The 24,646-nt window shown below is 36.4% G+C and overlaps 1 long non-coding RNA gene across 2 annotated transcripts; it reads left to right on the forward strand.

Annotated features, from left to right (window-relative positions):
* Positions 1-949: 949 nt before the first annotated feature.
* LOC131804919 (uncharacterized) lies at positions 950-24,343 on the forward strand. 2 transcript variants are annotated; one of them, XR_009343388.1, is made up of 3 exons: positions 950-1,234; positions 1,297-1,376; positions 24,306-24,343. It is a non-coding gene; the product is annotated as an uncharacterized LOC131804919 (long non-coding RNA). The 2 variants fall into 2 exon arrangements; XR_009343387.1 differs by lacking the exon at positions 24,306-24,343 and adding an exon at positions 2,142-2,218.
* The last annotated feature ends 303 nt before the right edge of the window (positions 24,344-24,646 follow it).

Raw genomic sequence — 24,646 nt, forward strand, 5'->3', positions numbered from 1 at the left:
TTTGACCGTCCGTCTGTCTTTCTGGCTGGTGCGCGAGATAACTCTGGAAGGGAGCCCTATAGTTAAGGGTATATTTACCATTTTGTTTTAACACCAAATCCCAACAGAGACCTTAATATCGAGATTCCAGCACCATTCAGCTTTTCGTATAATTTCAGTACTCATATGCCAAACCCACCTCCAAATCTCATCTCAGTTATCTAAATATCAAATTTCAATCAAATTTCCCAATACCAAATACAGTACCATTTAGAATTGTTCCTACAATTATAGTACACATAACCACCTCCATATGTCCTGGCTACACATGAATGCAAGCAATATCTGTTCACTCTATACATTGGTACAATAAGGAGGTAGGAAATCTTCGTAAAACTACAGAAATCCAGCCCTGACGCCATGTTGCTTCCTGTCAAAATTACATACAACAAATTTTCATTTATTCGATATTTTTCCTCCTTTTTTAAAATGAGTCAAATAGCTCAAACAAATAATAAAATGCCTGGATTTTCTTTCAAAAACAGTTTGATCTTTTAGTTCCATTGCAAAACTGCAAATAGCTTTAAACCGCGTTCCGCAAAGTGCATTTCTACCAATCTTTGGTCTTGAAAATATTTTGTTTTTATTTTTCAAATCAATAAATACATACGCAAAATCGGCAGAAGTCGGTCACACTTAGAAAAAAATTGTAATCAACTGGAAGCTCTACCATACCTTTTTATTGTACCATGTCCTATACCAAATTTGGTACCATTTCTACTGTAGCGTTTTTACTGTTTTTATTTTTCAATTTTTGAAATTACACCAAGTATGTAGGGATTTTCTATTCTGAAAAAAATTATTTATATTTTCATTCTGTCAAATCTATATTTAATTTACATACATACATTTGTGCAAATATATTTTTATATAATTATATATATTTTTAAAATCAAAAATTGTAAAACTTCTTTAAAAATAAAATTACCTGTTTTCTGGGCTCTGCATTGGAATCAAGAATAAACTGAAAATCTAAACCTCCTACATCATGAAGATGGATCCGCATTACGTCGTGACTGCTAACAAATAAAATGAAATTGAATGAAAGATTACTAATTGAAAGTACATTGAATTGAATGAAATACGCATTTAAATGGCTTCCCTTAAAAGATTAAGACATCCTCAACTGTTGTCGCAAAAGACACTGGATTCCCATCCTCATCTCTCAACCATGTACCACCATCCTCCATTCAATGTGCTTTCAAAATGTAATCCCCCTTTAGAAAACGTCTTGACTTTAGCTTTTGCTCTTTTCAGCCACTGCCGAATGCTGTTCTCTTACAATTCGTTCGTTCAACAAAGTGGGAGGGACACAGGAGTAGCAGGCGTCGAATCAGGTAACACTTCCGTTCTTTTAATTTGAATTACATTTCGTTTAGCCAACACAAATCTTTTCTTTCTGCCTTTTGTGTGGGGTCTGATGAATATAATCTCAAAATAGTTACTTAGCCAGTTCACTTCCTCTGTTGTAGTCGACACGGTTTGATAGTAGCTTAACTTTTATTCCATTCAAGGCACAAATAAATCTCTTTTTGTGGCAAATGTTGCACTTTTGTGTGTGGCAGCAAGGACTGGGGGATAAATGTTGAAATGGTGGATATTTCTTTTTCAATGGCATTGAATATTGGGAGTATTCAGTTTATTTTTCTGAATGGTGTTTGCCATTCTGTTTTTTGGTATTGTAGTCTCTAAAGACCAGTTTTATTTATTTTCTTATATATATTATATATTCTTATACCTAAATTTTTGAGTTTTTTTTTATTTTATTTTGATAGCGGTTTAGTGTTAATTCATTCAGTCATGTATTTCAAAGCTTTAGAGGCTTTTACACGCCATGGATCAGCCATTCAATTGTGAGTAGGTGTGCGTGTGTCACAGTATCAAGGATGAACAAAACGATTTGCATTAAATATTTAAAAACTCGTTTTTGGAAAACGTTTTGATTGCCAACTCAAGAAATTTGATATTTATAACACTAAATACCGAAAGTGTTAAATATTACATACATTTATAAATTTTAAATCAAATGTCCAATGCTATAACTGTACTTTTCTTAAGAACTTATTTTTGTGGATTTTAAGAATTATTTTTTCAACTTTCAGACTCACAATCCGTGTATTTTCAAGAACAATTTCTAAATCTATTTTTACGCACTGCAGATCGTGGATTTTTAAAGAGTACTTTCCTATAGCATTTGCATATAGTATATATTTTATATTTTTAAATAATAATTTAATTATTTAATATATCGTCGACTTTCTTATGGACTTGTAAAGAGTGTCTTCGTTTACCTTTTAAGGAACTATTGTTGATTTTTCGAATCGTTTTTCTTGACCTCCAGTGGCACAATTTGTAATAATATCTTAACGATCTGTACGTAGGAACTTTGAGAACATTGCTATAAACCTTATACGACAATGATCGTTAATTTCAAATGATTATCTTTCATTGAAAGTCGCAAAACACATTCGAGAGATTTTAAAAGAAATTCTAAACGACCGTCTTCTATTTAAGTCCGTGAATTTTATAACCATTTGCCGTTAATACCTTCATTAATACAGCATATCTAACGAATAAATTTTCCCGGATTTCTAAAAAAAATTCACGTACATCAGGGGCAACAAAAACTCTTTTAAAAAAAATAACGGAATATCGGAGACAATTATCGACTTTAGTGAATTTTTTGAGAATATTTGTCCAAGGCAGTGCTAACATCTTTTTACCCCATACGTCCTTAAGATCTTCTAAAGGCAGTAGAGGACCTCAAGGTCTTCTATAGGCAGATATACTAAGCAAAAAAGGCCTCAAGGTCTTCTATGGGCAGTAGAAGGCCTCAAGGTTTTCCATGGGCAGCAGAAGACCTTATGTTCTTTAATAAACAGTAGAAAAACTCACGTTCTTCTATAGACAATAGAACACATCAAGGACTTCCACTGACTAGGCCTTCTACACCTCAAGGTATTTTATGAGCAGTAGAAAACATGAAGGTCTTCTATGAGCGATAGAAGATCTCAAGGGTTCTATGAACAGTAGAAAACCTCAAGGTATTATATAGACAATAGTAGACCTTAAGGTCTTCTATATGCAATAGAAAACCTTAAACTCTTCTATAGACGATAGAAGACCGCACGCTCGTCTATAGACAGTAGAATAACTTCATGTCTTCTAAAGACCGCAAGGTCTTCTATATTCAGTAGAAGACCTCAAGGTTTCTATGAGCAGCAGAAGACATGAAGGTCTTCTATAGACAGTAGAAGACCTCATGGTCTTCTGTAGCCAGTAGAAGATTTCAAGGTTTTCTATAGACCCTACAAGTCCTCATGTTCTTCTATAGACCATAGAAGACCTCAAGGTCTTCTATACGCAGTAGACCTCAAGGTCTTTTATAGACAATAAAAGACCTCATGTTCTTCTATAGACGGCAGAAGACCTTAAGGTCTTCTGTAGACAGCAGAAAACCTCAAGGTTTTCTATAGACTGTAGAAGTCCTCATGTTCTTCTATAGGCCATAGAAGACCTCAAGGTCTTCTAAAGCGAGTAGACCTCAAGATCTTCTATAGACAGTAGAAGACCTCATGTCCTTCTATAGACCATAAAATACTTCAAGGTCTTCTATAGACAATGGAAGGTCTTCTACAGGCAGTAGAACAGCTCCATGTCTTCAAAGACAATAAAAGACCTAATGGTCTTCTACAAGCTGTGTAGAATATTAAGATCTCCTATTGGCAGTAGAAGACCTCAATGTCTTCTATGGGCTGTAGAAGATTTCAAGGTCTTCTAGAAGACTTCAAGGTCTTTTATGGCCATAGAAGACCTCAAGATCTTCTGTAGGTAATGCGAGACCTCAAGACCTTCTGTAGGCAATGCAAGACCTATAGGCAATAGAAGACCTCATGGTCTTCTATAGACAGTAGAAAACCTCAATGTCTTCTATAGACAGTAGAAGACCTGAAAGAAGACCCCCAAAGTCTTCTAATGACAATGGAAGACATCAAGGCAATATAAGTTAAAGGTCTTCTAAAGACAATATAAGAACTCAAGGTCTTATTTAAGCGGAATAAGACTTCATGATCTTCTTTAAGGCAACAGAAAACCTCAATGTTTTTTCAAGAGAATTAAGATCTCAAGGTTTTCTAAAGGCAGAACGCTTCTATAAGCAGTGGTAGACCTCAAATCCTCTACAGGCAATTGAAGACTTCTAGTCTCCTCTTTAGACAATAAAATATAACTGAAAACCATTAGACATATTAATGTCATATTTTAATCTGTCTTTTGATATTATTTTTGCATATTTACAGCTTTTAATTAAAACAGCCATTTGTAAATTTATAGAAACTACACGCATTATTGTCCTATCGCACAGTAATCAAACATAAACTATGTCTGACATTATCCGTTCACTCAGCTCATATCTTGAATAGAGCGAAAACCAACAAGTGTCCAATACAGAAGGGCCTTTCGCTTTATATTTCCTCTCCGAGTCGACATGAGGTGGCTGGTGATATTTCCTGGCAGCTCGAATGAAGTCGTATGGTATGGGTTCAATATTTCCTAGCCATCAAATGCGAAAGTGATACATACTCACAAATATTTCTTATATACATATTCAATTAATATACATACATTCATTAGATTACAAATATACACAATAATTTTTTTGGATTTCCCCTTGTGTGTGTGTGTGTGTGTAAAGAGGAAAATCATACATAAATTGTAGGAATATTATCTCGTGTTATGTCCATCTCTGCCGGACTTAACAATTGTGTTGTAAACTTCCTACAAAGTGTCACACATCTGAAAACTGAAATGAAAGGCAAGGCACTAAATGATGATGTCGACGTCCTCGTCGACAACATCCGTTTAGTTTTGTGTCATTTGATAAGGATACCGGACAAATGAGGAAACGGCAAACACAACGCCAAGACTTTAGTCTCAAACTCCATAGTTTTGGATTTCAACCTTCGGAGTGGGTTCTCCTTCCCCCTCTCTAATTTGGTAAACGAAAACACGTGTTTAGTGCTTCTCACAATAAGACTTTGTATTTTGTTTCAAATTCCAATAAATGCAACAATTTCATAAACTCACACACAGAACTATCTGCAATGTTTTTCTGTTACCTTGTTTGTTGAATGAGATCCTCTTAACTTGGCTAGATGCAAACTGCAACTCATTTGATTCAATGAATTTTGGAGAATGTGAGTAATAAAGTCATGTACTTCCACTTTGGGCGACATGTCTTCAAGATTTCTAAGCAACGTTCAAAAGGACAAGCAAAATTTTTGCTGTTTAGAAGATGAAACGATAAAGTGTCCAACACGCTTGTAACCCAGTAAAATTGTTTTGAAAAAAAAAAATAGAATATATTCCAAGGTTAAAGGATGTATTGTAGGCCCTACATAGGTTATATATACAAGGTAGGGTATTATAGACAGTCTTCAGGTCCTTTCCAGATCTCTGAAAAGAAGACCTTCTACAGGTGTTCCATATAAACCCTTCAACAAATCTTTTGATGAATAAACAACATTGGAAAGTGGTCCTTTCAGTGTTTTCCCTGAATAACGACCTACTACAAGTATCTTTATAGATCGGAAACCTTCTGCAAGTCATTTAAAAAAAATCCTTTTTCAAATATTTTAATAGAAAAACAAATCCTAGAATTATTTTATAAAGATAAACCCCGCTAAAAGCCTTTTATGTGTGAAAGTAGTTTTAAAGGCTCTAAATGGATGGACGATCTTTAATAGCTATCCTGTGGAAGGACAACAGGCTTAAGTTGAGTTCAGGGGCTATGCTTAGATTAACCTGCGAATTTAATAATATTTAAGTATTTTTAGCCAGATTACGCAAAATAATCTTTTCGGGGAAAATACCCGATTACCCGGATTCTCTCCGGTTCTACAAAACTGAAATGTTCTCGAGAAGAATATTTTCTGTAGACAGTATAATACCTCAAGATATCCTCAGGCAATAGAAGACCTCAAGGTCTTCTATAGGCATAAGAGACCTCAAGGTCTGCTATAGGCAATAGAAGACCTCAAGGTCTTCTATAGACAATAAAACACCTCAAAGTGTTTTGTAAACAATAAAAGAGCTCAAGGGTTCTATAGACAATAGAAGACCTCAAGGTCTTCTATAGACTATAGAAGACCTCAAGTCTTCTATAGACAATAGAATACCTCAAGTTCTTCTATAGACAATTGAAGACCTCAAGTTCATCTATAGACAATTGAAGACCTCAAGGTCTTTTACAGACAATAGGGGACCTCAAGGTCTTCTACAGACAACAGAAGACCTCAACGTCTTCTATAGACAATAGAAGACTTCAAAATCTTCCATAGACAATAGAAGACCTCAAGGTCCTCTATAAAAAATGGAAGACCTCAGGTCTTCTACCTCAAGGTCTTCTACAGACAATAGAAGACCTCAAGGTCTTCTATAGACAATAGACGCCCTCAAGGTCTTCTATAGACAATAGAAGACCTCAAGAACTTCCACAGAAAATAGAAGACCTCAAGATCTTCCATAGGCAAAAGAAGACCTCAAGGTGTTCTATAGGCAATAGAAGACCTCAAGGTGTTCTATAGGCAATAGAAGATCTCAAGGTGTTCTATAGACAATATATAGTCTCAATCTGACATCTCTTATAATTCCGAAGATATGAGTGATAGATATCATAAAGTTGTGATTCACTTTCGTTCGAACATTTGAGTCGAATAACCTGGTAACCGGGTAGTTCCCCACGTTAAAATTACTTTCCCGATATCAGGTTAAAAATACCTACCAGTTATAAAAATTTTCAAATGATCCGATCATAGGCCGTGAACTCAACTTGATCCTAAAGATCTTATACTGATGTTTTATCGAATGCGTATATTCTTCAAGTCTTCTCTCAAAGATGCCGTTTTGCTGATTTATTATAGATACCTGTTCTTCTAAAAATTCTTTTTGGGTTAATAACTTCTTAGTTTGAGAACGTGTAAAGAGGCGAATGGTCGACGCTTTCTGCTTTTCCTTAACGCATTTTTACATAGAATACGTTTTAATGGTCTTCTGTGTTTATATAACCCATTACAAATTTAGTCGAGACTGAAGCTCCTTAACATGTCTACTGAAGACTTGTTTATTCAATGAAAACTTTTTTTGGCAGCATCTTAAAATTAAAGTTATTCAAGGAGCTCATAATATTGTCAAACTCTTTGCTGGGTCAACAAAATCAACAACACGTGTCCCGGTTTGTTATTAAAACGCACTTTCCGAAATCTCCCAGCCCTGTCCCATATAAACAAAGCAAAGCCAACCATTTCCAGCCAACTTCCCCATGTAATGAAATTCAAAACCCTTTACACTCTACGTCTGCATTATTTTGGTCACTTTTGTTCAAATGCCAGTGTCGTCTATACCCCCCCCCCCCCTCTCCCTAACAACATACTAGCACTTTTCTGGTGATTGTGAACAAATTACATTCAATTTGTTTGTTCTTTGCAACAAAATATCCAAAGTTGACTCTGTTCGGGCAATGTGCGAGAGAGGTGTGTGGAACATTTACTGTGAATTTATTCCAAAATTTACTTTGTCTTTGTCCAGGAATTTGTGTGAAAAAGTTCTCTTCTAAAAGTTTCCCTTTCATATAAAATGCTCTTGGACAAGCTATGTGTGGGGCTGTATTGTTTCATTCCAATAAAATGTTCTCATATTTATTATAAATTGCATATTGTGGTCAATGGTCAAAAGAAAGTTGCTACTCTGTTATGGTTGCCCTTTTGCCATCGAACTTCGAACTTTATGGGATTTCATAATGTCTCAGTTTGTGTCCAATTATTCGTAGAAAAAAAGTGGTCAAGTATAAATATGCAGTTGAGACAAACGATATGTGATACGGTTCCTGGGGGATATGGTGACCAAGCAGAAAGTTGAAAGTATTTTTAGTTCTCTAATATAAGACCAGAAGACCAGATGGTCACTTTTATTGAAGACCAGAAGGTCATCATTGTAGAAAATGCCGAAAATCTTCTCTTAGAAACCACAAAGGTCGTCTCATAGAAAACGATTATGTGGCCTCATAGAAGACCTGAATATGACCAAAAGGGTTTCTTATAGAATATCCGAAGGTTTTCTCATAGAAAGCCCGAAGGTCCTCTTATAGAAGACCAGGACAATTTCTCATGAAATCGCTCAAGGCCTTCCCACAGAAGAGCTAAAGGTCTTCTCAAAGGAGAGCTGAAGGTCTTCTCACAAAAGAAATAAAGGTCTTCTCACAGAAAACCTAAAGCCCTCCGCAGATGAGTTGAATGTCTACTCATAGAAGGTCAGAAAATCCTCTTACTGAGCTGAAGGTCTTCTCACAAATCTTCTCATAGTACAAATGAAGGTCTTCTCATAGATAAGCTAAAGATCCTCTCATAGAAGAGCTGAAGGTCTTCTGCCTAGAAGAGCCGAAGGTCTTCTGCCTAGAAAAGCTGAAGGTCTTCTGCCTTAAAGAGCTGAAGGTCTTCTGCCTAGAAGAGCTGAAGTTCTTCTGCCTAGAAGAGCTGAAGATCTTCCTAGAAGAGCTGAAGGTCTTCTGCCTAGAAGAGCTGAAGGTCTTCTTCCTAGAAGAGCTGAAGGTCTTCTTCCTAGAAGATCTGAAGGTCTTCTGCCTAGAAGAGCTGAAGGTCTTCTGCCTAGAAGAGCTGAAGGTCTTCTTCCTAGAAGAGCTGAAGGTCTTCTGCCTAGAAGAGCTGAAGGTCTTCTGCCTGGAAGAGCTAAAGGTCTTCTGCCTTAAAGAGCTGAGGGTCTTCTGCCTTAAAGAGCTGAAGGTCTTCTGCCTAGAAGAGCTGAAGTTCTTCTGCCTAGAAGAGCTGAAGATCTTCCTAGAAGAGCTGAAGGTCTTCTGCCTAGAAGAGCTGAGGGTCTTGTGCCTAGAAGTGCTGAAAGTCTTCTGCCTAGAAGAGCTGAAGGTCTCCTTGTATAAAGCCAGAAGGTATTCTCGTAAAAGCCCAGAAGGTCTTCTCGTAGAAGGCCAGAAGTTTTTCTCACAGAAGAGCTGAAGGTCTTCTCGTAAAAGGCCAGAATATCTTCTCACAGAAGAGCTGAAGGTCTTCTCATAGAAGGCCAGAAGGTCTTCTCATAGAAGGCCAGAAGGTCTTCTCATAGAAGGCCAGAAGGTCTTCTCATAGAAGGCCAGAAGGTCTTCTCGTAGAAGGCCAGAAGGTCTTCTCGTAGAAGACCAGACGAAGGTGTTCTCATAGAAGACCAGAGGGTCTTCTCATAGATGGCCAGAGGGTCTTCTCGTAGAAGACCAGACGAAGGTCTTCTCATAGAAGACCAGACGAAGGTCTTCTCATAGAAGACCAGACCAAATTATTCTCATAGAAGACCAGACCAAGGTCTCCTCATATAAGACCTGAAGAAGGTCTGATCATACTAGACAGAAGAAGGTTTTCTTATAGACTACGAGAAGAAGGTCTCCTCATGGAAAACCAGAAGAAGGTCTTCTCATAGAAGCCCATTCAAACACTTCATGGTAGACTGGACCAGTTAAACACACCTTTCCCAATCTCAGTTCGATGAATACAGCTCATCATTTATAAATCTCGTATATATTTATTCTTTCTCTCATTTATAAAAATGCTATTTAACACCTAGACAGACAGATGCCGTAAATTTCCAGTAACAATCGAAATTTCCAAAAATGTCCAAATCATTCAAGCAACAAAAAATTACCCTCCTTTCATACAAATCACCATCGGTTTCGATATCCTCACTACCCGGTTGGCACATTCTCAGTCATTCATTCCCATAACATTTATTAGCAATCTGGAGTTTCAATAATGTTTGAATTTGAGGTAAACGTCTATTTTCATCATCTGAATACCAAATCTGTATGCAGAAGCTTTGGTCTTCAACGAAGGTGTCCATCAGAATGTGTCGGTGTTCGTATTGGGTGTTCTGGTTCACTCAACTGAATAAATGTTTACTTAAATTCGACAACCAACACTTGAACAATTTCAACGAACCAAAGTTTAGTTGAAGAGAAAAACAAAAAACACGGAAACGAGACTAGATTCATTTTCGGTATCATACACAAACTGCAAACTGAAAGTGAGGAATCAATGGCGTTTCATCTTTTCGTGTTCTTCCATTGTCAATTTTCACACATACATAATACATACATATGAATATTGGGTGCATGGTTTTAATTTTTGTTTTTTTTTTTTTTAAATTTGTTTCATGGAAATTTGTAGTTGAGAGCATTTGAATTTCTGTTCCCTACCTGTGTATCGACGATTTCGATTTTTAGAATATTGAACTGATTTAAAATACTGAACAAATTAAAACTTGGCTTAGTTTCTTATATCAATGGCAGATCTCTTAGAATTGCGGAGGTTTTCTCATAGAAGGCCAAAAATTCTTCCCGAAGAAGACCTTTAGATACTAAAACGGAGAACCTGCAGATATTAAAAACAACAGAATAGACGGCCAAAGTTTTCTCATAGAAGGTATCATCATCGTCGAAGTCTAGAAGGTCTTTTTTTCGTGTTATTTTTAAAGAAGGCCACAATATCTTCACAAAGAAGGCCACAAGGATATCTCATAGAAGAAAGTAATGAAGTCTTTTTAATAGCAGGATCATCTTTCTATATAATGGACTTCTCATAATTGACAAAAAAATCTTTCATAGTCTTCTTATAGAATTCCATTATCGAGGATTTCGATTTCGGAATATTGAAATGTTTTAAAATAGTTAGCAAATTAAAATCTGACTTCATTAGTACAAGGTGGCCCAAAAGTAAACTTCCGATGTTTTTTTACCAATAATGTCATGTAAATGGCCGGCGCCAAATTTTTGGTCATTTGATCCCGTTTTATGGCATTTTCCATAACTTTGGTCAAAACTTTCGGCGATTGGTCCTCACATTCTTCACGGATATTGTCTTTAAGAGCTGAAAGAGCTTAAGGCTTGTTGACATAAACCCGTGACTTTAAAAAGACCCACAAAAAGAAGTCTGGAGCCGACAAATTAGGCGATCTTGTTGGCCAGTGCAAATCGCCAAAATGGGAGATTAGGCGCCCGAAATATGCATCCTTTAGCATATCGACCGTTGCACTGTCTTGGTGGAATTACATGTTTTCCAATCCCAAATCATCAAGTTGCGGCTAAAAGAAGTCGTTGATCATTGCTTTGTAGCCCTCGCCATTCACAGTGACCATTTGGCCCGCCGCGTCTGCGAAGACTTGTAGTGACAGTCTCTTTGAGGCAAGTGGCTAATTGTCGCAGTGTTTCACCAGAAAGTGTTGGACGGCCAAGAAATCTTGCGACGAACCCACGCCTAGAGGTCTGTTATTTTGATGAAGAGATGGTCTTAAAAAACCACATCTAGAGGTCTGTTATTTTGATGAAAAGATAGTCTTAAAAACCCACGCCTAGAGGTCTGTTATTTTGATGAAGAGGTGGTTCTAAAATCCACACCTAAAGATCTGAAGTTGTCTTAAAACCCACGCCTAGACGTCTGTTATTTTGATGAAGAGGTGGTCCTAAAATCCACGCCTAAAGATCTGAGATTGTCTTAAAACCCACGCCTAGACGTCTGTTATTTTGATGAAGAGGTGGTCCTAAAATCCACGCCTAAAGATCTGAGATTGTCTTAAAACCCACGCCTAGAGGTCTGTTATTTAGATGAAGAGATGGTCTTAAAAAAAACACGTCTAGAGGTCTGTTATTTTGATGAAGAGATAGTCTTAAAAAACCACGCCTAGAGGTCTGTTATTTTGATGAAGATATGGTCTTTAAAACCACGTCTAGAGGTCTGTTATTTTGATGAAGAGATAGTCTTAAAATCCACGCCTAGAGGTCTGTTATTTTGATGAAGAGATAGTCTTAAATACCGACGATTAAAGGTGTGATATTTTGATGAAGAGATATTCTTTAAAAACCACGCCTAGAGGTCTGTTATTTTGAAGAAGAGATAGTCTTAAATACCCACGCCTAGAGGTCTGATATTTTGATGAAATACCACGTCTAGAGGTCTGATATTTTGATGAAATACCACGTCTAGAGGTCTGTTATTTTGATGAAGAGATAAAAACCCACGCCTAGAGGTCTGTTATTTTGATGAAGAGGTAGTCTTAAAATCCACGCCTAAAGATCTGAGATTGTCTTAAAAATCCACGCCTAGAGGTCTTTTATTTTAATGAAGAGTGATTGGCGGACAACAGCTAAAAGCTAAAGCCCCATCTAGATATTGTACGGAAACATCTTCAAAATTAGCTGTAAAGACAGTCGACTGATACCCATTTGCGTGGTACGTCGTCTGTTCGATGTCGGCGGCGCTTCCATCCTCGGCTACGGCAGCAATGAACGGATACTCTGAGGTCTGCCACTCCTGGCACCATAATTTGTAGTGCCAGTCTCTTCGAGGCAAGCGGCTAAACGTCGCAGTGTTTCACCAGGAGGCGTTGGACGGCCAGGAAATCATGCGACGAAATTTACGCTGTGCCAAAGTCACCGACCGATTATTGGTCAAATATATAGTCACCATTATTCCGCATTCAAGAGCAGTGTAGCGTAACAACTGTCAAAACAGAACTGACATTAGGGGACAATTGTAAAATTTATAGCATTTTCTTATAGGAGGATTACTTTTGCGCCACCTTGTAAGTGAATGGTAGATCTTCTCATAGAATGCCATTAATTTCTTGCAAAGAAGATAATTACCTACTTTTTCAGGAGGCCACTAGGTCTTCTCATAGAGATCCAATAGATATAATTATAAAAGGCTAGATCGTAGAATGCTAGAATGTCTTCTTATAAAGGCTAAAAGGTATTCTCGTAGAAGCCGAAATGGAGTTTTTATAGAAAGCCAGAATGCATTTGTATCAAAGACGGCAATCAAATCTTCTCATATATGACAACAATGTTTTTTTATAGATAGCCACAGGCATAGCAGATAATAATGTCAACTAATTAAAGGCTGGAGGATCTTCCCAAAAAAAGACAGAAGGCATTCTCAATAAGGCCAGGAGGTAGTCAAAAATATGACCAGTAACTTTTCTCATAGATAGTGGTCCATCTATGAGAAAAGTCACTGGTCATATTTTTCTTATATAAGTCCATTATATTTTATTGTAGAAATTCGGAAGGTTTTTTTTTATTATACTTTAAATTACCTTCACACAGAATGCCAAAGGGTTTTGACATAAAATTCACAAAATCAAAAACTCAGAAAATACACAAAAATCTTCACACAGCAGACAAGAAGGTGGTAGATTAGTTGTGCAGAAACTATATTCTTAGGAGGCTGGAAGGTCTTATCTAAGAAAGCCAGAATATCTCTTCATACAAGTTATAAAAAAATAAATAAAATAGAACAATTATAGCTGTTCTGGAGATCTGCAAACCGAAAATGTTAAGTTCATCAACAGTTTTTTCGCAGTGGTCAAAATTATGCCATAGAATTCCCATAATCAAAAAATCAGAACACACACAAAAATCTACACCAAGAAGAACAGAGGGTCATAGATTAGGGTGTGCAGAAGCTATATTTTTTAGGAGGCCAGAATATCATCTCACAGGAGGCTGGAAGGTCTTCTCAAAGAACTGTGGTCTCTTTATAGAAGTAACAAAAATATGTGTTTAAAATAGAAAAATTATAGCTGTTCTGGAGATCTGCGAACCAAAAATGTAAACAGCTTTTTTCGACATATTCCCCTTGTAATGGGTTTCTGAATTTTAAAAGGTATAGCCACAGACTTCATCAAGATAACTATATTTCAAAACTTTATGATTTTTAATATTAAGTATTTACAGAATAATACATAATGTTTGAATGTACTTACACGCACATATAATTATATTCCAAACATCATTAATGTCTCACGAAATAGAATAATTCCGCCCGTACCGTAATTTATGTTGGAATTTAAATACCTTTGCTCTAACACGTTGCCAAACCATAATTCACACTAAGCCAATAAAACACTTTAACGTGTTTTCTGTCTATTGTATGGCCAAAAAACATACAACTGTGTAGGCAGTCAGTCGGCCAGCAACCAGGCAGACACCTAAAAAACCAATGTGTCGTAGACAAAAAATATATATACAAACGTATACAGACATTTTTGTGAGTCTAAAGGTGTATATGGAAATATTTGGGTACAGTGTTTTCAAATCAGGCATATTTTTGGGAGAGCTGATGTTGTGGTAAAACCTGCTGAAGAAAGTCTAGTCATATATGGCGGACAAGAACTTGTGTCGTGAACCTTGGCATGTGTAGTGTGATATTTCGCTTTCCTAGTGAGTAAGTAGGTTTGGTGTAGCTTCACGTTTTCCGAAATCACTCATGTAACGGTACCTCTCGGTATTCGGAATTTTGAGATTAACCAACCGAGGTGTTTCAAATTTGGTATTTGGAACTCAAAGATGGATCTAACTCCTGTGACCATGCCATTGTCTATATTGGTCCGTATAACGAAACCTCCCGATATTCGGTATTCCGAAATCTCTCAGCGGAATTGTTAAAAATTTGGTGTTTAGACTTTTTAATGGTATTTTCTTTATATCAAATTTAATCACTGAAACCCGCAATATATAAGAACCGCTGTGGTAGAAAGGTGTCCTTTGAAGACTTTAACTGCATTCTCCAATCGATTTCACAGGCATTTTCAGATAATGGAATTAGTTCGAACATAAAATCCCGATACTTTTCTTTATAAAGGCTTTCTCGACCTCAGGGTGGAGGATATCTAGAATTCGGCCCCGCCTAACTTTACGTTATTTAATTGTTTACAGTTTATATATCTTTGGCACTAGAAATAGTCTATATTCCATCCTCGAATTTAATTTGAATTAAGTATACATTTATGGTACGGCTGATAATAGACCGAATTATGTTTCATCTCCACAGATGATTTTATATTGATAGAATTATTGGAATGTAAATTAGAAATTTAATAGACATGCTCACCATGCCAGGAGCTTACACATCATATGAAACGACAGAATATCTGTCTGTAATCCCGTCAACTCTCGAACGGAGCAGGCGATTTGGTACAAGCTTGGTATATGGTAATATATATTCCCTCAGTCATATGGCTACAGGGTGAACGACCAAAATGTGCCTCATCGAAATAATGGTTTATTAGACCACAAGTTTCTTTGGACAAAATCTGCTCCAGGACGTTTAGAGTCGATCTAGGGGTATCCGTTTTTCGTCTGCCTATCTGTCTGGCTCGTGTGCACGATAACTCTCAGAGATAGTATCCTATTTAATTCCAACTTGATACGTTGTAATATTTTCATAAATTTAGATCGAATTCTGCGATGAGCAATATCGGACAACTTAATCTGGTACCTCTCCAACTAAAGATCAAAATTTTCAAAGAAAATAATTTAGATCGTAGAAAGAGATCGAATCTACCGACTTTGTCAAATTTTTGCAAATCCTAATATTTGAACCAATTTTAGGTCAGATGCGAAAATGATTAATATCGGCGAACTCCATCTGTACCTCCCCCATAATGTGTCAAACTTTGGAATAATTATAACCCCTATAATATGCTTACAATAATTATAACTTAGTACCAGAGGTTTGATGTGAATTTTAATTATTAATTGACTCTTAACTTCGTACGGAATCCTTCCACCTAAATTAGATTTTGTGCGAATACGAAACTTATCGGTCAAATCCTCTTAACATTTCCCCACAAAAGGTCAAAATTTTGAATCATTTTAGAATGTATAACATGCGAAACAAATCAGCGATTTTCTTCAAACTTCTAGTATTTCAATATTAAAATGAGGGAAGTCCAAACATGTTTCAGGACATCGATCTAGCAATCTATGTCTGACTTGCTGATGCGTACGACAACTCTCGAAGGGAGTATCCGATTAGGGCCAAACTTGGCACATCGTAATACTAATACCAAACTTAAATCGAGTTAGGAGATGGACGTTGTCGGTTCATTCCTCCCCACAAAAGGTCGAAATTTTCAAAAAAATAATTTGCTGCACTAAAAGAGAAAGATTATTCTTCCTCCAACATTGCAAATCCTAATATTTAGATTAGTGCTATGGACAATATCGGTTCACTCCATTCAGTACCTCCCCCACAAGTCAAAATTATGAATAATTATAACTCTTATAAAATGTGAAATAAGGGTCCGATTGTCTTCAAATTACACACATTAAAATATTTTTATTAACCCAAGGTCTGATGTGAAGATGGAATTTATTGGTAATTCTGGTTCCTCCCCCACAAAGGGTCAAAATTTTTAACCGTTTTTAATTGACATCCGATTCCATTCAGACGTGGCACATCTCAATATTTCCATCAACACAAGGTCTGTTATAAATATGGTAGAGATCGGAAAATTTCTTCTGGTACCTCTCCCACACAGGGTTCAAGATTTTGAAAATCAAAACGCTCAAAGAAAGCGAAATAACTCTCGTAAATTTTCATGCATACAAACATGCGAACCCATCTTGCTACCTCACCCACAAAGGGTCACAATTTCAATACTTTTACCTTTCATAACTTGCAAAACAGTCATCGATTCGGTACAAGTTGCTTTATGTAAATATTTCTCTCAACCAGAAACCTGAGATGAATATGGAATTTATGATTTCGCCTAAAATTGGATACAAATGTCCGATTTTATTTAGGTTCGATACGAAATGAACAAAATTGGCGCATTTCTTCGTAACATATAGAGTAGGGGCCAACAATTTGAATAGTAATAGCAAAAGTCAAAATATATTTAATTAATCGAACATTGCCTGAGGGTATACGACTTCTTCCCGCGACGTCTTCGAATAAAAAAGGTCAGATGACACCACCAGCGAAAACAGCACATCATACAGTAACTTCAAGCAGGTGTAATGGCTCTTCGTGGGTTACATTTTCAGTGCCCCAAAAGCGTACATTTTGTTTATTTACATACCCGCTAAGATGGAAATAGGTCTCATCACTCATGATTATTTTTGATGAAATATCAGGTTCTTCTTGGTGGTAATAAGGGATGGCTTGAGCGTATATTAGATGATAAGTCAGGTATTTTTTCCTATTTTTAAGTTAGAGTGACAAATAGCAAATCATTTTTTTAAACTATGACTCTGCAGAGATAATCATTGAATGTAACTTTTCTAATCTGGCAAAAGAGGTCCCCGATCCACTGTTCGACAATATTTCACATTTTGTCCTCCATGTCTATAGATTCCGGCAACAGCATAAACATCGTAAACCATGTAAGCCGAGATTTGCAGTGATTTTCACATGTTTATTACCACTTTTCCTGTTCGTTTTTTGATATACCCATGGACGAATATTTTGTGGCCATAAAAGTTTTTTCTTCCTGCTTGGAAATGGAGAATCACACACATCCATTCAGTGCCTGGCGACAAACCATCCATCCAACCAGGAAAATAGTTCAAGAGCGTATAAACGTTTCAGAGTGATTAAAATGGAGCCATGTGTGTTCGATTACATCGCTGGTGCATGAGCAGTCAACAAAAGTGAGTTTTTTTTTTTGGCTGTAACTTTGGGTGGTGGTAGGTTTTTTTCAAAGATTTAAAGCACGTTTTTGTGATACGGCAATTGGGAAGAAATACCAGATTGATGTTTTTTCTCAATTTTTTTGGGGAGAAAGAAAGAAAGAGTTACAGGAAAACGAAATTTCGTGACACAATACTTTAGGGGGCAAAATACGAAACTTTAAAATACCCTAAAAGCATTCGAAGAACTCTCCTGCCAAAATAACATAAATTGCAACAACATGCCTTGCCAGCAGCGGCAACATCGTCATCATCATCATAACAATTTACTAAAAGTATTAAAGTTGACACAAGAGGATTAACGACAATATAAACTACTGTTGCTCACATACATAGCTCATCCGGTCGTAGTCGTGGCATTGCCACAAATTCACACCATCTTAGCCATTTGGGTTTTGCACCGAAATAACCAACATGTGTGGAATCACATGTTGCTGAGCAAGGCGAAGGGAGGGAGGGAGGTGTTGAAAAAGTTCAGATATTTAACATGCCACATCGTGGAAAACATAGCATAACACCAAAATAGTTTTACAAAATAATTTTTGGTTGCAAAGCAAGTGAGATGAGGAGGGAAAGAGAGAGGATGTGTGAGAGAGATTTCACTGGAAGCGAAATCAACCACATGTTGTTGGGCATGCCGGGATTTTACTGGATTTTCCACAACTTGTTCTCGTTCTCCTGCGACATGACATGATAATGTCGGTGATGAAAACTTGTCAAGTGATTAAAAAGTTTGAACACAACTGATTAAAAGCTAGTATCAATATAAGCTTCATCAACCAACCAACCGACAAACCGTGGTGCTTGTTTTGCAAACAAATAACCCAGTAAAACATTTTGGTGGGGAAATGTTTAAATAAATTGTGTAGTATTCAAACCACGTCTCTTTTTATACTAGAAACTGAGGTTAGAGTTGTGATATTACACATAATCGAACTGCCCATTTTTATGGAAGTGTGTAAAATGCGGACATAAATTGACGAATATGCAAGTGCCATTGAATGAAGAAAAAGGGTGTTTAGCTCACAAAATTTGAGATTCAAAAAAAAAAAAAAAATAAATAAATAAAAAAGGGGTGGACAAATATTCTCTACTTTCACCCAGCACTGGAAATTATATTAGGTTTTGCAATGTTGGGTGAGCCTGTGTCGTTCTATGAGGTAAATTATTTTCTGAGAGTCTTGACCTTTTGTGGGGGAGGTACTAGAAGGAGTGGACCGAGATTGCCCATATCCAAACTCGATCTATAATTGGATCTATATTGGATAATAATACTACATTGTATAAAGTTTGGATCAAATCAGGCATTGTCTTCGAGAGTTATCTTGCGGACCAACAAGACACACCGACACCACTAGATGGACTCCGCATGTCCTGAAACAATCAGCATGTCCTGAATCAAAATCAGATTATCGTTTCTCTTTCTGTGCAAAAAATACGTATTTTTTGAAAATTTCGACCATTTTTGGGGGAGGTACCAGAAGGAGTGGACCCATATATGCTATCTTAACACCATATATTGGGTTAATATAAATATTGGGATCTGTGAAATTTGAAAACAATCGGACTCTTACATCACATTTTATCAGAGTTGTAATTATTTAAAATGTTGACCCTTTGTGGGGGAGGTACTAGAAGGAGTGGGCCGATATATTCCATCTTCATACCAGACCAGGGCTTAATATAAATATGGAGATGCGTGAAATTTGAAGACAATCGGACTCTTACATAACATTTTATGATAGTTTTAATTATTCAAAATGTTGACCATTTGTGGGGGAGGTACTTGATGGAGTGGGCCGATATTGTCCATTTTCACACCTGACCTAGCACTGACGCAAATATTAAGATTTGCAAAGTTGAAGCAAAATCGGATTATAGTTTCTCTTTCTGTGCAGAAAATAAATTTTTTAATAATTTTTTTGAAGAAGTGGACAGATATTGCCCATCTCCGAACTCGATCTAAGTTTGACAAAAATATTACGACGTACCAAGTTTGGACCAAATCGGATACTCCCTTCGAGAGTTATCGTGCACACCAACCATCCAGACAGACAGCCAGACAAACGGACGGACGGACATCGCTAGATCGACTCCAAATGTTCTGAAACGGATTTGGTCTAAAGAGACCTAGGGTCTAAATCCGTTATTTCGACTAGGCACGTTTTGACCGTATCAAATGATATGTAAAGTAAAGTAAAAAACCAGTAAGTTTGGCTGAGTCGAACTTTTAGCACCCTTCACCATTGGGTAAAGAAAAAAAATTATATAAAAATATCTGAATTCAAGCTAGTTCCACTTAAGCTACATATACCAATAAGACCGTTTGGATAATGCAGTTAAACTTATCAAAAACCCATAAAGTGAGTGTGGCCGTTATATGGGGGCCATACCAAAACAGGTACCTATATAGACAACTTTATATTACAACGATTGCATCTATTGCGAGTCTTAAATGCCGAATTTGAAAAAAATACATTCTTCGAATAGAATGTGAAGCAGAGGAATTATATCATTCAAATACAGATATATTCAGAAGATTTATTTGACAAGAACCCAAAGTTTAGTTATTTGAACTCTTTAGGTTTTAGTGAATCGCATTAAGAGCCAATAAAGATTAATTTCGAAGTCTGGACTTCCACAAAAAGTTTAAGTCTTTCAATCGTATTTGTAGACATAATATATTTAAAACTAGTATCTAATATCTATACATGGAAAGAAATATACTACCAATGTTAAAGTTTTCATATATATTTAAAAACATGCCCATAGTAACACATACAATATTCGTTAATTTCCTGCCATAGTCATTTCCATACAATTATAAAGAAATATATGATGTTTTAAACACCCCTTCAACATAATCGTATTAAAAACAATAATAAAGAAACATATTGCAAATCGTACCAATATTAAAATTTATACACTTATTATACACTTCATTTTTATTTAAAAAGGCGAACATATGAAAAACCTCGCCATCACGGTATCATTAACTCAATATATTTATCGACATCTTCATAAACTGTTTCATTACCATTTAATAGCTGTTAACATATGCTTAAGTATGCCAATAAACGGGTGTTCTCATAATCAGTTTTAATAATCATTAAATATTCATTCGTTTAATTGCGACGTGTTGCTGAGATTTTACTTCCACCTAATTTTTGATAAACATTGCCTGGGTCCTGTTATTTCGCATAAAATTTTAGCAACGAAAAACTTTCTCTGCAACTCTACGCTGTTGATAGTTTCGGTTTTTGATGGACAGTGGGTAATAATGGGAAAACTGAGAATGTACATTTATAATTACAGGAGTAAAGGCTAAGAAAATTTATTTTTTTTTTTCTTTTTTTGAGTCAAAGATAAAGAAATCTCATATTTTTTCTATCGATTTGAATACACCTCCCACCTCAGTCAAGGGTTGAAAGATTGATAACAACAGCCAAATTCTGACAACATATAGTACAGTCAATAAGTTCTAGTAGTCACTTGTGCTTCAACAGTTTTTCACAAATTATATTCTTCAAATCGCCTGGAAAGGATGACTTTATTGAGGTACGTACCTTTGACCTGGAGACAAACAATAACAGTCTTCATAGCCAAACCTGAAGAACGTAATCCTGAAACATTAAGATCATGATAATTTAAAGGACACACTTCCTACCGTTTCATTAAGTGAAAACAAAGACGCCGTTTATCAAAGGAAAATAAAATTCTTTAAGTAACCACTTCAGGAAAAAAGGTGTAAATAACTCAATAATAAATGTGATATTTTTTCAAAATTTTCAAAGTGATTTAAACAGCAGGCACGACCCTTCTTTGTGTACACGAGCACGTTTCGAATTGCAAAATTTTTAGATTGTTGTACTTAAACAGAAGGAATCGGACCACAGGACGTATATGTGATATAAAAATACAATTTGTAACGATCATACGCACTAAAGTTCGACAAAATATATTCTATTATACACTTTACAACTATGATCTAGAATATCTTCATCTTGTGATTCCGATTTTAACACTGCAAAAGAATTGTCTGAAATCACATAACGAACATACAGGGTGAGACAGAAAAACTGCAACAAAGTTATACGCAACAATTTTTACTTTTTTTTTTTTTTGAACTTTATTGAATGAAAACATAAAATGCCGAAAATAGCATCAAATTTTAGAATAAGTTTAACCTTTGGCACAAATTATGTCATTCAAGCGGCCAATAAAACCGTCACATGCCGCACGAATGTTGCTCTGTGGTATTTTGGCCCATTCCCGGCGAAGCGCTTGCTTGAGGTGATTGACACTTTTGTATTTTTTAGTGCCAACCCTGCTTTCCAAAATACTCCAGATATTTTGGTGGCATTGTGCGCTGGAAATGAAGCGAGGAACCTTTTTTTGTAACCATTCTCGGGTGGCGCTGCTGAGTGCGATGGTGCTCAGTCCTGTTGGAATGTCCAAGGTCTGCGCCAAAAATGTTTGTGTGCCAAAGGCCTAAATACACCCTCTAGATTGTTGTACTTAAACAGAAGGAATCGGACCACAGGACGTATATGTGATATAAAAATACAATTTGTAACGATCATACGCACTAAAGTTCGACAAAATATATTCTATTATACACTTTACAACTATGATCTAGAATATCTTCATCTTGTGATTCCGATTTTAACACTGCAAAAGAATTGTCTGAAATCACATAACGAACATACAGGGTGAGACAGAAAAACTGCAACAAAGTTATACGCAACAATTTTTACTTTTTTTTTTTTTTTTTGAATTTTATTGAATGAAAACATAAAATGCCGAAAATAGCATCAAATTTTAGAATAAGTTTAACCTTTGGCACAAATTATGTCATTCAAGCGGCCAATAAAACCGTCACACGCCGCACGAATGTTGCTCTGTGGTATTTTGGCCCATTCCCGGCGAAGCGCTTGCTTGAGGTGATTGACACTTTTGTATTTTTTAGTGCCAACCCTGCTTTCCAAAATACTCCAGATATTTTGGTGGCATTGTGCGCTGGAAATGAAGCGAGGAACCTTTTTTTGTAACCATTCTCGGGTGGCGCTGCTGAGTGCGATGGTGCTCAGTCCTGCTGGAATGTCCAAGGTCTGCGCCAAAAATGTTTGTGTGCCAAAGGCCTAAATACACCCTCTAGAATATTTTTGCAATAATATTCGGCATTTATTCTGATGCCACGGTCGATTAATACGAGCGGAGAGCGATTATCGGCGGTTACGACGGCCCACACCATCACCATGGTCGGCGCTTGAGTTCTGGTCTCCAACCGAAGATGCCCATTCTCAGCTAACCTCTTTGTTTACGAACTGCTGGACAACAAATGTTTTCTCATGAGAGAAAACCGAATTCGGCAGTTCACCACTTTCGGCCAAGCGAAGCAACTCTTTAGCTCTTTTCAGTCTATTTTCTTTCTGTTGCGGTGTAAGTTTTTGCAACTTTTGGAATTTAAATGGCTTTACCCCGAGCTCATTTGTCATTTGTTACCCTTTAGGGTGAGGTACCAGAAGGGGTTTGCAGATACCTATCATCTTCCCAACAGATCTTGCGTTATCAATTATGTTTGGGTGTGTGAAATGTGAAGACATTTGGATGCTAACTTCGGGTTTTACATGAGTTTTGTTTTTCAAAAATTTGAACCCTTTGTGGGGGAGGTACCAGGAGAAATGGTCCAACCTCTGTCATGTTTTTAAAACATTTTGTGTTGATAGAAATATTGAAATGTGCCAACTTTGAATGGAAACTGGTGGTAATTTCACGATTTATGAGCTTTATGGATACAAAAAATTGACTTCTTTGCCATATATCCGATATCTTGGCTATCAGTATCAGTGCAATAGTCCGAAGTTACCTTTAATGTATATTCGATTTCGCCTGGATTAAAAACAGCGGTTTAATTAAAATTTTCGTATTTTTGACATAACAGTTGTAGTTTATTTTACCCACTAAATATTGTCCGATGACGGATTATCCAAATTGGTACGCTTCTGTCCAGCCCCAAACTCTAACCCTAAACTCTAACTCCATGCAAAATTCAGCATCGATTAGTCTAAAATTGTGGTCTGCAGTGTAAGTGCAAATCAGGGACTTTTCCGTTTTGTCCACTTAATATTTTTTGATCATCCCCAAAAACAATAGGCTTCTATTCTAATCCTTACACCACCTCCATTTTCAATTTCGTGAGGATCAGGTCCCAATTGCGACTTGTAGCGTGATTACAAATTTACATTGACAGACGGACTAACGGATATATATAGCTGGATCGACTCAGCTCGGATGGATTTTGCTATATCCATATATAGTTGCCAATGTGCTGGGCCATATTTCGAGGTGTTACATAATTTTTAATCCAATCAAAATATTGAAAAAAACATAAAAGGAATGTTCGTTATTCGTTCGAATTCATTTTTGAATATTCATAAAATAACAGGCCATAAGCTCTTTCGAAATGTGGTACACCCTTACCTATGTACAATTTTATAATATGACTAGCATTTATCATGCGCACAAATGTTACCGAACTAGTAATTTCACAGTGAGCACAACACACCTTATACCCTATTGACCCAAATTTAATTAAAATCCTTAAATCTAGTAAAATATACCTTACATTTTTTAAATGTCCCACTGTAGCGTTTTCGAGAATTTGTTTGTTAAATGTTTCCCCCCTCTCACCAATATCAAAATAGATACTAAAGACCAATTTTCATTTATATTTCAGATACTATGCAACGATGGTAACGCACAACGGTGAGTTTTCTCATTGCCACTTTTTTATAACTTTAATAATTTTAGTGGAAAAGTTTTCTATTTTATTTTGTGTAATTTTAATACAGTGACTTTTAGTTGAAAAATATCTGAAGTCATAAAATTAGTCGGAAACTATCGTCATAAGAAGCACTGTGGGAAGGGGTGTGGGAAGTCATTTTTACAGCTCCTGTTACTGAATGCATGGTCATGTCGAACAGAGTCAATGGGGGGGTGTATATTTAGAGTGATAGAAAAAAGAAATAATAGGCTCCTTAGATTTGAATCGCCAGTTGGATTTACTCTCATAATTAA

This window comes from Musca domestica, unplaced genomic scaffold, assembly GCF_030504385.1.
Source record: "Musca domestica strain aabys unplaced genomic scaffold, Musca_domestica.polishedcontigs.V.1.1 104, whole genome shotgun sequence".
NCBI lineage: Eukaryota > Metazoa > Arthropoda > Insecta > Diptera > Muscidae > Musca > Musca domestica.